This window comes from Anopheles gambiae, chromosome 2 (genome assembly GCF_943734735.2).
Source record: "Anopheles gambiae chromosome 2, idAnoGambNW_F1_1, whole genome shotgun sequence".
Lineage (NCBI taxonomy): Eukaryota > Metazoa > Arthropoda > Insecta > Diptera > Culicidae > Anopheles > Anopheles gambiae.
Window position 1 is genome coordinate 51,963,841 of NC_064601.1, and position 15,769 is coordinate 51,979,609.

The 15,769-nt window shown below is 39.6% G+C and overlaps 1 protein-coding gene across 2 annotated transcripts in view; it reads right to left on the bottom strand.

The window, feature by feature from the left end:
- Window positions 1-15,769, bottom strand: part of LOC133390951 (Kv channel-interacting protein 4-like) — a 58,558-nt gene that overhangs the window by 36,628 nt on the left and 6,161 nt on the right. The gene's annotated exons all lie outside the window — the stretch shown is intronic.

The window sequence follows — 15,769 nt, forward strand, 5'->3', positions numbered from 1 at the left end:
GAATCCTCCCCGTTCCATCCATCGGAGAACGCACGCTACGGAATAAGTGTCCCGTGTACCCATTCTTAGCCGGGCGAGATAATGACTTCGATACCAACTTCGTACGTTCGGGATATGTTCCCACGCGTGTTTGTGTGTGTGTGTGTGTGTGCTTGTGAATGCATGTGCGCCGCTTCTGGGATTGAGATGAATAGAGGCAATAAAACGCGCACTAAGTCGGATTGGATGTGTTGATGCGTCAGTCCAGGCGGGAATGTTTGATAACGTCACCTGGTGGAAGAAAAGTTTTCTCTTTAATTATCACATTAGGAACGGATCGGTGCAATGCAATCTGCACGGTGAAGTGTTGTAAATCAACGTGTCAAAGTTGCGCATTTGATAGTTTTCCGCTTTACCCCATTCTTGAATCTTGCAACATTAGGAGGAACAGTTTTGGTTACATTAGTTGTTCCCAAAAACTAATCGTTTGTTTTAAAATTATGATAATGAACGGTATAAATTATATACATAAGATCACTACCAATTCTCATCGTAAAATTTATGAATCTTCAATCAATTCATGGTTTAAGGGGTCTAAGGGGTCTAAAATTATTGTTTTTCCATTGTGTTCCATTGGTATGTGCCTATCGTCTAATTTTTGTTTAACAGTACAATACTTACTGTACATGATAATATAGAACAAGAAGTCAACGTACAAAAAAGGGAATAACAACTGCTTTTATCCTCAGTCAAACGAATTCAACCATTGGTGCTATTTTGAACGATAAATTAGACATCTTTAACCCCACACCATCAGTTTCGTATTTCTTGTTACTGCTGCTAAACACACGCACACACAATGAATTGAATGAAACACAGCTGTGGAGTGTCTTTGGCAACCATTTGTTAAAAACACGCTTTCCACCGTGCCGTGTGTAAAGGCACACCAACAGGTGTATATTTTTCCCGAGAAAAACGGTATTGGTATCGGCAGTCTGATGAATAATCGTTCTAGGAATGGGTAACAAAATGACACTCGGGCACCGGGAAGGAATCTAAGTTCAGCAGACAATGGAAGCCAATCAGTTGGTATTAGGGTGATGGCGCTGAAGCGGAGAAAATCTTTCTCAGTAAGAAATTTGCTCCAATATTTGATGACACACTGAGAAATGGTTCCGAAAAATGTCATCTCCACACCATATGCCATATGAAGTAGTATGTAGTACCTTGTAGTACAACTACCTTGTTAGCTTAGCATCGAGAAGAGCGTATGCCCTGGAGACTGGCTGTTATTGCTTGTGACACACACGATGGCGAAGAAGACGAATTTACTGCCATGACAACATTTATCATGTTCGGCGGAAAATAAATAAAACAACATAGCAACAGGAGACACACACACAAACGTACATGGATGTAGAGAATTGCTTTTCTTTATTTTCTTTCGCGCTTCTGCTACTTTCCACCTCGCCAGTGCGAAGAGCGCTAGGAAATCAATATGTCACGCTTTTGGTGATGAATTTAAATGAAATTTTAACGCACAATCGAAGCATTGCTGGCGTTGGAAGTTTGCTGTTTTCAATTACTTTATCGAGCGGAAAATTTGTTCTATCCAGCACAAGCTGTTTGAAGTATTTCACTTGAAAAAATGAAGGCCGCATTACCCAAATAGATTTACTTCATTTGTGTTCTATATGTTTGATGTGGAGCTTTCAAGGCTACTAATAGTTCTTACGGGATTGAGGGCACACGATATGAATCAAGGGAAAAGTTGCGTCACACACGCTTTATCACGCTCACACAAACCTTAGTTCGGAAGTAGTATTCATTCATTCAGTCATTCATTCATTCATTACATTACATTACATTTCTAGTCACGAGCCAAAGAAACATAAATTTGTGTTTATTTCTATGTAAATGAGTGCTATCAGATTCCATTAATAGCACTCTCTCAAACTCCAACCACGACTGGTCGTAAGTTTATTTCGTTCCAAATTCGGAAAACCTGGTACAAGAAAATATTCTCAGAATCAAGGGATCTTGCCTTTACCTAGCACGTCTTTCACACCCAGGCAAAATACTCTACAGCGTACGGTCGCTTACGGGTAGCACTACTGACGGCACCCTGAACCCCCCGGCTTCCATGGCAGATATCTATTCCTTGGGGGTGATAAGCTCCGAGCATTTCTGGGTTTTGCAACCGGTGTTGCTTGTAGCATTTGGAGCTGCCAACCATATTTATGGCTCCTCTACCAAGCTTCTTCACTTTCTTGCTTCGTTATCTAATGCAATTTAGGTAACGATACAATCACTTTGGGGATGGTAACCCTTTGCTGTTGGGCTCCGCTCAAGGATGATTTGTCAGCTTGTTCGCTCACAAGGTTCGCTCGCATCTCTGTTTCGTTGAACAAATCTCTTTTTTTCTTGCTTTTCGTTTTGCAAATGTGTCTTTTGAATTACTAATTTATTTGAAGGAATTTAAAGTACCCAAAATGTTCCTAGAATTATTTGTTTCACGTTGATGTGTTGGAAGAATTCGACGAAACTGATACACATTTTTTACAGCTTATATCAATTACTTCACCAGAATTGTAAGCTCGCTGATTACAATCCAAACCTTTGACTGGTGATTTACTTGAGCATCTTGACAGTATTCGTTATAAATCTTTTTCGAGAAGCAAAGCTGCAAAGATAATGCAGAGGTAAAATCGAATTAAATCTGTCCTTTGATGTTTCTCATTAGCTAGACAAATCGTGAAGAGAAACAAACTGCCATTCATTCCTTAAGAGGTGTATGACATACAGCTTTCGTTTATTGCTTTGCAAATTCCAAATTCTATAATACAACAGAGCGTCACAAGGAAAAAAAACCCAACAAATTTACACTCAGATTGTTCTACCGCGACATTCAATGCGTAGGTTTCGCGCGTGGCATTTCCTAGAATCACGAAAAGCAATCAAACAAACGTTGAATAGTTATCATGCTATAGAGAACACTTCAGCCCATGGCAATCAATTTGCTATGCCGATCGTGCCTTGCAGCAGAGCTAGGCGCTCCGTACATCGTGTAAGGGTTTTGGGACACACATACACACACAGAGTGTGTAAACCACCAGGCGTCTCCACCGAACTTCGAGCACTTATGGGCTAACAAGAAACAAGCGAAACATTTGGTTCAGCCATCATTTATACCGTAGCCGCCTTGAGGTGGAAGCGTTACGGTGAGAAACCCTTTTTCTGGTGGCCCTTTTGTGCTAAATCGAGCGGAAAACTATCGACAGATTGTACTACGAAACGTGGTGTGCCGCTAGTAGGTTGAACCGAGTTGAGCCGAGTTGAATCATTTTGATAAAAAAGCAAGCAACTGTATGAAAACGATATGAAAGAAAACGTTTGTAACGTATCTCAAGCTGACACGAATTTGTACTCCGCCCTTATCAGATTGCGATTTGGGCTTTTTTCACGTTGCTGTCACGTGAAAAAGTCACCCCCAAAGTAGCAGCAATGTTATCTTGGCTTTTTCACTTCAAGATAGCGTCTGTGTCGTAACTATGTTCACTAAACGATTACTGCTTGATTCGATTACTTCGAACGATTTCGTTGTGTGTGTGTGTGTGCAGTAGTGGGTGTGATGTCGCATTGATTCCATGTGGGTGGAGGAATAAAGGTTCAAATTCCGGATGCTCATCCTTATCAGTTCCTCTTATTCAACTATGTTAGTAATAGTGATTGTGATGATGATGAATATGATAATATTTCTGGAAAATTACTATATTGTTATATAATGGTTTAGTATTTGTAATATAACAGTTATTACATTGTGTAGCTTAGGCTTAAAAGAGTTTATACCATGTTGTAACCACAGTTTTAGAGCATTTAGAGCGTAAATTGGGACAAGAGAAGTTAAAAATGTGCATGATTAAGAAGTCATACCGTGACGATGTGTTATTTACATTATCATCACAACTTTTACCTTAATGAAGAAGTTCTCTACCTGTTAGCCTTATCAATTATTTCCTCTTCCACTAAACGAATTGAGCTGAAAGCATCAGATATGCAACAAAATGATTCATTATCGTTGCCCCAAAGACTTCCAGCCGTCCAACTGCGAACTGGATTATTCAACCCCACTTCTAACCCAACAGGCAGGCACGACTGCCAAACTCACCACACGCCAGAAGCTTATCTGCCCGATTAATTCACGCACCCGTCCGATTTTATTAATAAGCGCTTCCTTTTCAACCCACCAAAGCCACATCATACACACAAAGCGCACGGTTCGCATCGTCCATCATCGCGTTTGCCAACCACGAGCATCACTTCCAGCTAATAAACACAAACAAACAAACCCCCGCAACCCAGCCCGTTGTAGTATGCCCGTTGGTTCCACGGGTGGTCGAAATTTGTTTCGATCTTATGCAGCAAGGATTTAGCCAACGATGGCATCGCTACGACACGGACTCATCAGAATTGATGATGATGATTTAGGACGAGCTTTGCCAGAAACGAACCAATGATAGACAGACATAACCCGGGAAGTGCGTTTCTCTGTCACTTTTGCTTTCTCCTCTTTGGAACGCACCGAAAACACCGGCATGCCGCTAGACGCACGCTGGTGACATTGTGGACCAACGGGTGGAGCAAAATCCGCATCCCCAGCTCGGGTTCATTCGAGCGTTACATAATGTGTCTTAAAGCGAGAAAACGTTTCAGCGAGATCAGCACGAATTCTGTGAAATTCGTCACTTACACCAAAAAGCTCGAGTGATATACATTCCGGCTGGTGTGTGCCGGCGTGACGGTCTACAGACGGTCGAAAGCAAAGCAGCAAGCCAGCATCGAAGACATTGTCGGTGGGCGTTTAATGCTAGTCGACGGATTTGACTTGAGATTTCGTTGTTGTTTTTTTTTGTGGTGACGCAGCTCGTCACTAAAGCACACTAAAACGAACAAGAAGTGAGAGTGCTGTCAGGCGCTGGTGGATGAAAGGCACATTATGCCAAGTGAGCTATGACGAAGGATCTGCTGACATACACATACAAACACACACACATACACACTGGCATACACCAAACACCCACACTGAAGCACTCTTCTACGGCTAGCGTTGAAGTGAAAGGCGATAAGGAATATGCACATTTGCGCCCCTTTCCTCGCCTGTGCAAAACGGATGCAAAGCGAAGAACAAAACCAACTCCGTCAGCAGAAAGAATAATCAATGGCGAAAATAAGTGAGCACTGGCTCGTTGGCAGATACTGCACAATCGGTGTGGGTGTGTGCTTGTCTGTCTGTCTGTCTGCACATTGCAGTACCCCATGACACAATTCTTGCCGAATCTGAATGCAATCAGCGAACTTTGAGGGAGCCAAGTACGGCAGCGTACGACAGCTGGTTCCATCAAGCGATTGTATCAAGCCAAACAGACTGCAATAAGGGACAGTATGTTAGCAACACAAAAACAAAAGAAACAGCAGCAAACTACCAAGATAAATGACACTATTTGACGTTAAGCTTTCGCTGGCAGTACACACTTCACACCGTCCTGTACGATGCTACATCTAGCATAACTTATAGTCTACCCTCTCCGGCCACAAAAGCGCATCAACCTCCTGCTGTCGTCCGTTGCTATGGCGAACGAGGCGAGAGGGGCCGTATTCCGCGGTGCCACTAAACCAACCCAAGATTCACTCACTCACACCAACCGAAACGCACGCGTTACGTTTCGGCGAAGCCTTTCCGATGCATTCGCTACTGCACGGGCAGCACGGACACCCCCTATGAAAGTGTTAAACTAATTTAGTGTTCATCCGAAATGGGGGTAAACTTGTGCTGGGTGCACTCATGGACCGTTTGTGCACGGGAGTTTGTGGACAAACCGGGCGTGCGACTGTTCACGCTTCAGCCAAGAATCAATCGAAACCGTACCACCGTACACACCCACACACTCACGCTCAATACGTCGTCACTGTGACGCGGCGAGACACACGCAAGGACACCTGCGGTGCGATCTACCGTCCTCGGAACACTGAGCCGTTGATAAAAATACAACCGTCTGACAATAAACATATGATCCCGAATGGCAGAAGCTTCCACAACCACTCCGAAGCTTTTCACTTCGGGCGTGCACTCGAAGCACTACGAAGATGGTGATGACGCCGACAGCAACGACGACAACGACGACGGCTGTCGCTCTCACTATGGGGCGTGTTGTAGCGGTGGAAAATCGTGCGAGCCGCATTTTCTCACCCATGCCGAAGAAATACCATAGGGCAATTGAGATGAGACGGAACCGCTCTCATCGAATGGCTTCTCACTCACTCCTGACATCTGTTAACTCACCGCCGTTTTGCTCATTGAGTGCTCGCGTCGGCGCAAACACTACCGCACGGTGGGAGCGTGTTTGGTACCCTTCACAAATGGCATCAGATGGAATAGAAGGTGTGTGTCTGAGTGTGTATTTTTTTTTTCTTTTTGGCTTTTCAATGTCAAATTTTTCCACACCATACGGTACGTAGATAACGGCAGTTTAAATCGGCTTAAATCGGATGTGAGTGGTTTCCCTTCTCACGTGGTACGCGACAAGGTTCTTTCGGCAAAAAAGAAAAACAAAGCAAAGGAAAGAGCGTGAGCGAAGGTGAGTGCCAATTGAAATAACACGATCGTGAACTACGTACCTACTGAGCGCGGGAACGATCAAAACATTACGATCAATTGTCTGTTTTAAGTGTCTTTTCGTGTACTGTTTTTTATGTTGGATCATGCTTGCAGACAGTATCAGTGTACCGGATAGGACAAAAAATATGAAAGTCATGCACATCTTGTATAAACCTTCTGCAGAAACGTCAGTATGTTGACGTTGTCACCTCAAAAGAAACGATTCAGCACAACAATGTATATATTAGTGAAATTGATTATTTTTTCCGATTCTTCCCAGTGCAGGCACGGTTTAGTTTCAGTAATCAAACAGATAATTCCTTTCTTGTACAAGTTTATGAATCTTACATTGATCAGGTTATTTGGTCCATTAAGTACTACGAATATCAGTAGTATTACAAATATTAAGTTATTAGTTTAAAAACTCTATATTCATTTCATAGAAAATATAAAATTCAACTTTAAGCATAATAAGGGTATTATTAAAGTAAAATTAAAGTAAAAAATAGAATGGAAATGCGATTATGATAGCTACTAGGCGGCTCCATCAAAATAATAAAATTTAAAGAAAAAACTCCTTTTAGGGATAGTTTTAATCGTCATAGTTATAAGAATATTTTATGAGGAGGTGTAGTATTGTATAGTGTATCTTGCATACGTGAGAACAAATTCTTTCTTCTTTGGCACAACAACCGCTGTCGGTCAAGGCCTGCCTGTACCCACTAGTGAAGTGAGCTTGGCTTTCAGTGACTTATTGTTACCATAGCAGAATAGTCAGTCCTACGTATGGGGGCACGGTCTATTCGGGGCTTGAACCCATGAACAATTAGGACCAAGTAAAATGTATCCTTAATTGATCTCTTATGAAATTTCAAACTGACTTTCAAACAATAATGCATTATTACAGCTTGCAAAGTAACACATACTCTCTTTTTGATCATTGTTTACTCTCTCACTGATACCGCTGATTGCAGGGAAACGCACAGAATTAATTGAATTAAAAAGTTTTCTTATTTCTGCAGTTGCAGCACTGCTTAACTACAAGCATAAGTTGGCTTTAAATTTGAACTAAACAAGATCAGTAAAGAATAATCTAAAATAACTGATTTTTTTTTAGGTTTGATAAACATAGGTTAACATAGTGCCAGCCGGCGTCAATGGATCCAGAACTCATGCATTATGACATCATGCGTCGAATGATCAAGTTCCCAGCCAGCATGCGTCATCAACATAATTATAAATAACCACAATTAATTATAATTTTCATACAGATCACATTCAAACTCGAACTACTCGAAAGCGTCATATGAACTATAATATACGCTTGGTAACAGAGTCGAAGTATGATAAATAAACACAACAAAAACAAATTAAAAAATAAGACAACATTTTGGTCAAAATAGACATACGAACATATTACTAGTTTTGTTTACCGATTACAAGCAAACTTTAACAAATTAACTCTTGTTCACAATATTTTTCTGTTTGTAATGGAAACCGAAACATGCACGTTCAAAACTTTGAATCAGAAATGGAAACCATTCATGCGCCAGATTATCAACAATTGACACAATCCTGTGATTTATTGGTGCACAAAATCTAAACAGCAATAAGATTATTATTGAAAAAATGCAAAAACAAACGCTACTTTTTGGCATGCTTGAAACACCATTTCCATCGTTATTGGTAGCAGATTATAATGGAGCGTGATGATGGTAGAAAACAAAAATAGCACACTCCAGCACAAGAGTTTCCGGTTGTGTTTCGTTCTGGTTACAGCTTAGAAAAGATTATGTTGAAGATAAAAGCGATACTTTTTTAAATATAAAACTAGCTCATAAAAATCGCAAAACAATAATCATACACTTTAATCATGATAAAAATTCAAAAACTTAAATATCATACAAGCATTCCGGCAATGACGTTATCATTGCCAATAGAAAAAAAGTTAATTTTTAGTAAGGAAGTATTAAATAATATAATATTTTTGTCGTTACAATACTCATACTTCACACTTATGTAAGAATTTCTACAATTCATACATTACAGAGACATTCCTACATAGGCACACAAAGTTAGCTCTCGCATGAAATCCATTCACACTACCGCCCTACGATTGAGCTGTTTGTTTGATGAAAAACAATCATCAAAACGAACTACTGCTGAAAGTGATCCGCTTATGAACAAAAGCACGCCTCAACTGTTGTGTGCTTCTGTTTGCCGGATTTTGCGTGCCGAAGTAAAGTCAACATGACCGTGCAGCTGGCCAAACGTGAAACCCAGTCAACAGTGGTCATATGAACAACTGGGGCAGACAAAAGCAAGCGTAAAGGATGGTGAGAACACAGCAAGAGAACAACCCCTTTCAATGCTACACACACACACAACGATGGTGTAAAGCGAAACAACAGCGAAGCAGTAGAAGCGTATGAAAACACCGATAGGTATTAGCCATTCATAAACACCACAGCGGAAACCACGTTACCTCTTTGGTCGGAAGCGTTAAGCCTGTGAGTAAATAGTAAATATGAAAATTCCACTCATCGACACGCCTGAACACGTTCCGCCGACGATGGCGAGGGCAAAACGAAATGGCCAACGAACAACAATAAACATAAATATTAACCTTTTGCAAGTGTGGTGCCAGCGGATGATAATAGAGACAGCCAGAAACGAAATCGAACAGCTTGTGCGGGTGGGTGTTTGGGTGAGAGTGTTATGAAAGCAATCTGAAAGTTCGGAACAACTTTTCTAATTGCGATTCCTTTTGTTATGGAAATAGTAGAAAGTGAAGCAAAACTATCAATGCGGAGAGTGGTTGTCCAAAAATAGACCCGACACTCAGGAATATATGAATACACTTGCGCAGCGATTGGTAAGCAAAAAGTACCCCAACTACTGGAGGAGGGACGGTGAAAAAAGGTGGTGGTCGGTCGGTACATGTTTCTCTCGCTTCGTTCGGGGTTTTTTGTTTAGAAAAGTAGACCACAGTTCGAAGTGGCGGTTTGCGTGTGTTTTCGACGCACTCATAACTATTAACGCTGATGGTACGATTAGAGAGCCATTAGGCGCAGCGTTTCAATGCAGCAGTTTATTGCGCTTTAATTCGTTAATTCGAGATTAGGTTTACAATTAAACAATCGTTAATACGTTCGATCGTATGCTCAGTCCTTTATGTAGCTGATAAGAAACAGTTGTAATGTGTAAATTATTTTTTTATTAGCTTTATTTGCAATCTTTGGACAGGCCGAGATAAATACTGTATTTTTTCGTGTTTGAATATATTTGTTCGATTGCTCCCAAGCCCAAAGCATTCTAACGGTAGTATAGTCTTCATTTCTTACACGAAGAACCCGTATTTGAGGAATTATTTTGTGAAATTACGATAATTATAATTGTATCCGACGAAGATTCGTGGTGTGTGCACGAGTTAAGAGTCAGCAATATCGATGATCGTTGCAACAACATCGATGGTCCCGATCGCCTAGCGACCATTAGCGACCACCTTTAGCAGTAAAACAACAAAATCGCAAGTAGACAAAAATGACAACATGACACAATTCGAACGACGGTGCAGTAACCTTCCCCCCACACCTTTCATTTTCCTCATCTACTCAACATTTGTTGGTGAAACCATAAAATAATTCATTCAGCAATTGGCATTTGACTAGTTAACAACGTTTATTCCACGTCCGAAACTTTAACTCACGCAAAAATATTGACGAATCTTTTTTTTACAATTGTTTCTGGTGAAAGGGGAAGGATTCGCGAACAAAGATATGAGCTGTGTACCTACACGGTGTGCAAGATAAATTTGACAGTTACCCACGGAAAAAGAAAACCTTTTTTTTTGGGAAAAATCTATCATTTTGGAATTTTTTTTTGTAGAAAAAGTAGTTTACTATGCTAGCTACATAAATTGATCAAAACATCCGCCTTTGGCATCGATTACAGCCTCTATCTGGCACCAGAACCTGAAGCAAATCTTTTCAGCCACGTACCTGGAAAGGACTATTTTTTGAATTGGAATTTGAATTTTTTGTGCATAATTTCGCGTTATTGTGCTGGACGATCTTTTAATATCTCCTTCAACTTTGCCAAAAATAAAATAAACAAAAAAAAAATATGTTCTGGGAAGTTGGGAGATCAAATGTGGTGAATTTCCCTCGTAGTGGTTTAGCATTTGGCTGCCGCATTACCATGCTTCGTGTCCTACTGCCACGCATACGACCTACCATTGGTTTCTTTTCTAATCTATGGCTGTAAAACAGTTTTCATATGCTTTCGGTAGCTATCTGAATAGAATTTGAAGCCCTGATCGTAAAAATACAGTGAAACCACGTCCCATTTGGCTAAAACGCATTTTAATCGCACACATTTTGTAGCACTTTTCCTACAGATTGGCCAGGAAAGCGTCGATACGAGCACATTTCGATCGTTTGATGGGCGTTCTTCTGCTTAAAACTTCCACAAAACCTCCAATGTACTTTTCTTTTTCATTACGAATCGTTTTCGTGGTTTTCAGGGAACACATAACATACTCAATGATGTCCCAGTGCTGCTTTCCGGCGCGTATCATCATAATGCACGTGATCCGTGTTTCTACAAAACAAGCGAGTTAAACATATTTCATGAAATTGAAAAAAAACACCTGTTAGTTTACAACGTTAGCTTTCAATTGACGTATCGCTTGTGTTGATATGTCAATGCAATCACTTACTCAGGTGTATTCGAGTCTAGAAAATGAACTGTAAAGTGCACTTTTCCATACAAAGAACACACAAAATTCATCAACACGACGTCGAGACGACTCAATTATAAGCATAGAATACGCCTGATTATAAAACAAACTGTAATAGTCAAATTTATCGTGCACACCGTGTATTTATTCTTACAGTTTAGGCTGTGAGTTAGTTAGTTAGTTAGTTAATTTATTTCCATATTTATAAGTTGTTCATACATTTGCGGCGTTACATTATACTATAATGGGCCCGAAATAAGCTTCTCTTCTCATTGTTTTGATTGCTTTAGGTAGCTCTAGGCTGATTTTACACTGCATTGCATAGCTTATACAGTCATAGACAAGAAATTATAGGGGAAAAGTGCTTTGGAAAAAAACCCTAATGTGAAAGAAGAAATTAACCTAACACTATTCTAATCTTAATAATAAATCTTACATACTAAGCTACCTAGTAATATTTACAATCTAAATTAGATCTATAACTTCAATCTAACTGGTTAAGTGCATAATTCTCTCAGAACTGGATGTGTGCTAAATGAGCATTTTACGTTATATGTAGATTGTAATAATAATAATTTACAGGATATTGTAGATATATTACAATCTATGTGTAATTGAGCTGTTCTGTACCTAGGGGGGACTTTAAGTATTGCTTTAAGAAATTTGTTTTGTATTCTTTGAAGTGTCAACTTATGACAATCCGCACAATTGGACCATACTGGTGAAGCGTAAGTTATATTTGGGAGTATTAATGCTTTGTACAATAATAACTTATTTTTGAAATTAAGTTTTGATTTCCTATTGAGGAAACAATACAGAGTTCTAAAAATGTTTTCGCATTTAACACTCAGCTTGTTTATATGAGTTTTAAATGTCAGTCGTTTGTCTAGATATACTCCCAAATATTTTATAGAATCCTTCCAATCAATTGGATTACTGTTGATCATGAGTCTAGAATTTGGTAGCTTACGCTGGCTAGTGTTTCGCGTGAAGAATATAGCTTCGGTTTTCGTTTCGTTTAACTTTAACTTTCATTTTTTGCAGTATCGCGCATACTTCTTTAGGCCAATGTCAAGATTTTTAATTATGGTTTTTGGATTTTTAGCGGTAGATGACAATGCAAAATCATCTGCATATAAGTATTGCTCGCAGTTGTGCATTATTGGAATATCTGATATGTATATGCTAAATAATAATGGTGACAGTGTGCTACCTTGGGGTACACCTGCCAGTGGTGTGTATGGGTTCGATGTGGAATTTGCTACGTGAATATTGTTCTGCCGGTTAGAGATAAATGATTGTATTATATTGATTAGATATCTTGGAAAGTTAAATTTTATGAGTTTGTAAACTAGCCCTTCATGCCATATAGAATCGAATGCTTTCTCAGAATCAAGCAGTACCACTCCGGTTGATTTTTTGTTTAGTATATTGTGTATGATGTTTTTGGTCATTCTATGGACTTGATGTGTGGTGGAAAAAGAGGGGCGGAAACCAAACTGGTTGTTGGGAATTATATTGTTGCTATAAGAGTGGGCAGCTAATCTTTTTTCTACCAGTTTTTCGAATATTTTTCCCATACAACTGAGAAGGCTAGTCGGTCTGTAGTTCTCCGGAACGCTATGATCTTTACCCGGTTTTGGAATAGCAATAACTTTAGTTATTTTCCAAGTTTAGGCTGTGAAAGTTGGTTAAATGTCACTTAAAGAATCACGAATTACAAATGCTTGTAGCTGTTGACAGATAGTCAGTCCTGTGAATTTAAGGCTAGGGCCACATAAGATTGGATCCTTTGATTAATATATTATTAGACCGTACGATTTCACGACATATTACAATCAATCCGAACAACACAACTATTCGCGAACTGAGATCAAGTACTGGGCGGCTCCACTGAAAACATTCCATCAACCTTTGACCTTTGTAGCATTTGACCTTAAATAATATAGTTCAAGTTAAGGTTCTAAACAATTCCAAAGAACTTTTTACGTACAAAACAATTTTGTTTGACGCAAACGATAAAAAAGTTACTTCTCAAAACGTATTTTCCGAACAATTGATTTCGTGTGTAGAACAACGAAAACCGGCAAACAGATCATGGTCACATCATGACCACTCATAGCCGTATTCAGTGTGATAGCTAAATAAATATTTATCCAGCAAACCACACTGTTTCCCTGCCGCTACCGTTATTGCTTCTGTCACGCAGGAAAAACGTGAGATAACTCACCACGTTCCATGCTTGTATTGACCATTTACGGCTTTTGTAATATACACACACACACACACTCAAACAGTTGAGTGTGAAGCGTGTGTCCAAAGTGTACTTTTGCCAGGAAGTCTCGATGGAACGATCGGAAAATCAAATCAAAATTGAATCATCTCATGTACATTAGGTGGAAGCGAGTTGTGGCACGGAACTACGGCACATTACAGCTGTGGCTATTCGGATTGAAATGACTGGCTAGGGACATTTCGCAAACGCTGTGGTCGTTGGATGAGTTTGATTCATTTCAGCTTCATCAGAATAAGCGTATTTCGCAGGCAGTTTTTTTTCTTTTTCAAAGATAATTTGTTTCCTATGCTGTTACAAGGACCGTTGTTTGTTGTTACAAGTGTTGGGAAACACAAACAAAAATCGTGGGCCAAATCCTCAAAAAATCGAAAAACATTCACAAATCCTTGGAAAACAAAACAAAAAAAATCTGAGAAACTCTGTATACGATATTTAGTGTTCTGCAATGTAATTACTTTTTTTTCAATTAAAATACACAAATAAAGACATTTTATATTGCATGGTTTTGTAAAAGCTTTATTGCAGAATAGAAAAATGTCTAAAATGAATGGGATAGCTCCTTCTTTTCATATTTTTTTGCAACAATTTTTATTTGTTTTCATTTTTTCCTAAAAGACAAATGTTTAATTACGATTTTAGCAGCAATGGATTTAAAAATACATTCATAATGATCGATCGAGGGATTGAATGAATCATTCCAGTATTTTTTAAGAATTAGTAGACGGTTCGTAGGAAATCAGGGAAATTTATCACTACTTGTGCTTGAGAGTGGAACAAAAAACAAAACAAAACACTAATCACCAAATCATCTCCCGCATTCTACTGAAATGTGCGGCGAAATGTGCTTTATCGATTGGCTGCTGCATAGATTCAGTTTGCTTCTGCGAAATTCACCTTCTGTCTTTAATCCCACCTTGAAAGAATTGTGGGCAATGTGTGATAAATTGAACGTTCATACCCGCAGCTGCTTGGGCGTGGTGCAAATAGAATGAAGAAGGTACACGCAAAAAAAAAACAGCACACGTTCCTTTTGGCCCGTGAAGCCGTAGAAAATACTCGTGAAGATTGCTACCAAAAGAAAAAAAAAAGAAGTATAGCTCGCAGTCGTGGCGTGTTAAAAATTTAAAGCCAGTCCTCCAAAGAAAGAGCGTGACTGAAATTTTTTAAACCGGGCCACTCTTATTTTGGCCATTGCATTTGGCCAGGCCCGGCACATGTCATCGGGGCTAACTTGGTACACTTTCGATCGATTTGGGCATAAAGCGACGGCGAAGAGTATTGGTTCCTTTCTGGCAAAGATTTTCACGTCATCTGCAATAGATGCGTTTCATCACTTCTTGCCGAAAGTTATGGAATGTGGGAACATAAATGAACAAAAGTCGACAACACAATCATGGACTACCGATTGGTCGTCGCCAACCGTGCCATCTTTCCACGTGTACTCGCTTTTGAGCATAACTCTTATCCCAAACAATCGATAAATTTCAATCAATCAAGATAAATGTTTTCAAACAGGCGTATAATTTGTATTTCATTTAACTTTCCGGTACTATTTCGTCGACCGTTTTGCCACTTGTTGCCAAAAACAGAAGAGCAAAAAGAAAAACAAGTAAAAACTGCGCCGATCGCGATACTGCTTCCCATTTAATATTCACGGTTATGAATTCACGAGCGATAAACACACTCACCAATCATAAATCAACCGCCAACGTGGTTCGGTCTACATTTCGGCCCGGCTTAACGAGCTGGCAAAGATTCATACCAAAAAATTTCACAAATTCATTTTGATTTGTTTACCGGCAAGCCACCAAACGCAAAAAAGGGGTGAGAGAGAGAGACAGAGAAAGAGAGAGAGAGAGAGAGAGATAGAGAAACGGTAGTAGCTGCTACTCGTGCTTGCCCATGTCCCACAGTTTCGGCTTGATTCGGTATTCATAAGCCATCGGCACTACCAGAAGCGGGCCGTGCCGATATGCTCAGCAACGGTTCTTGTTGTACCGTCCCGACAGCACCTTCAGACAACAATTCCGATGATTTTCTTTTTGTTCATTTGTGCAAGCATTAGCTATGGAATATTTTCTTTAAAAATGTATATGAT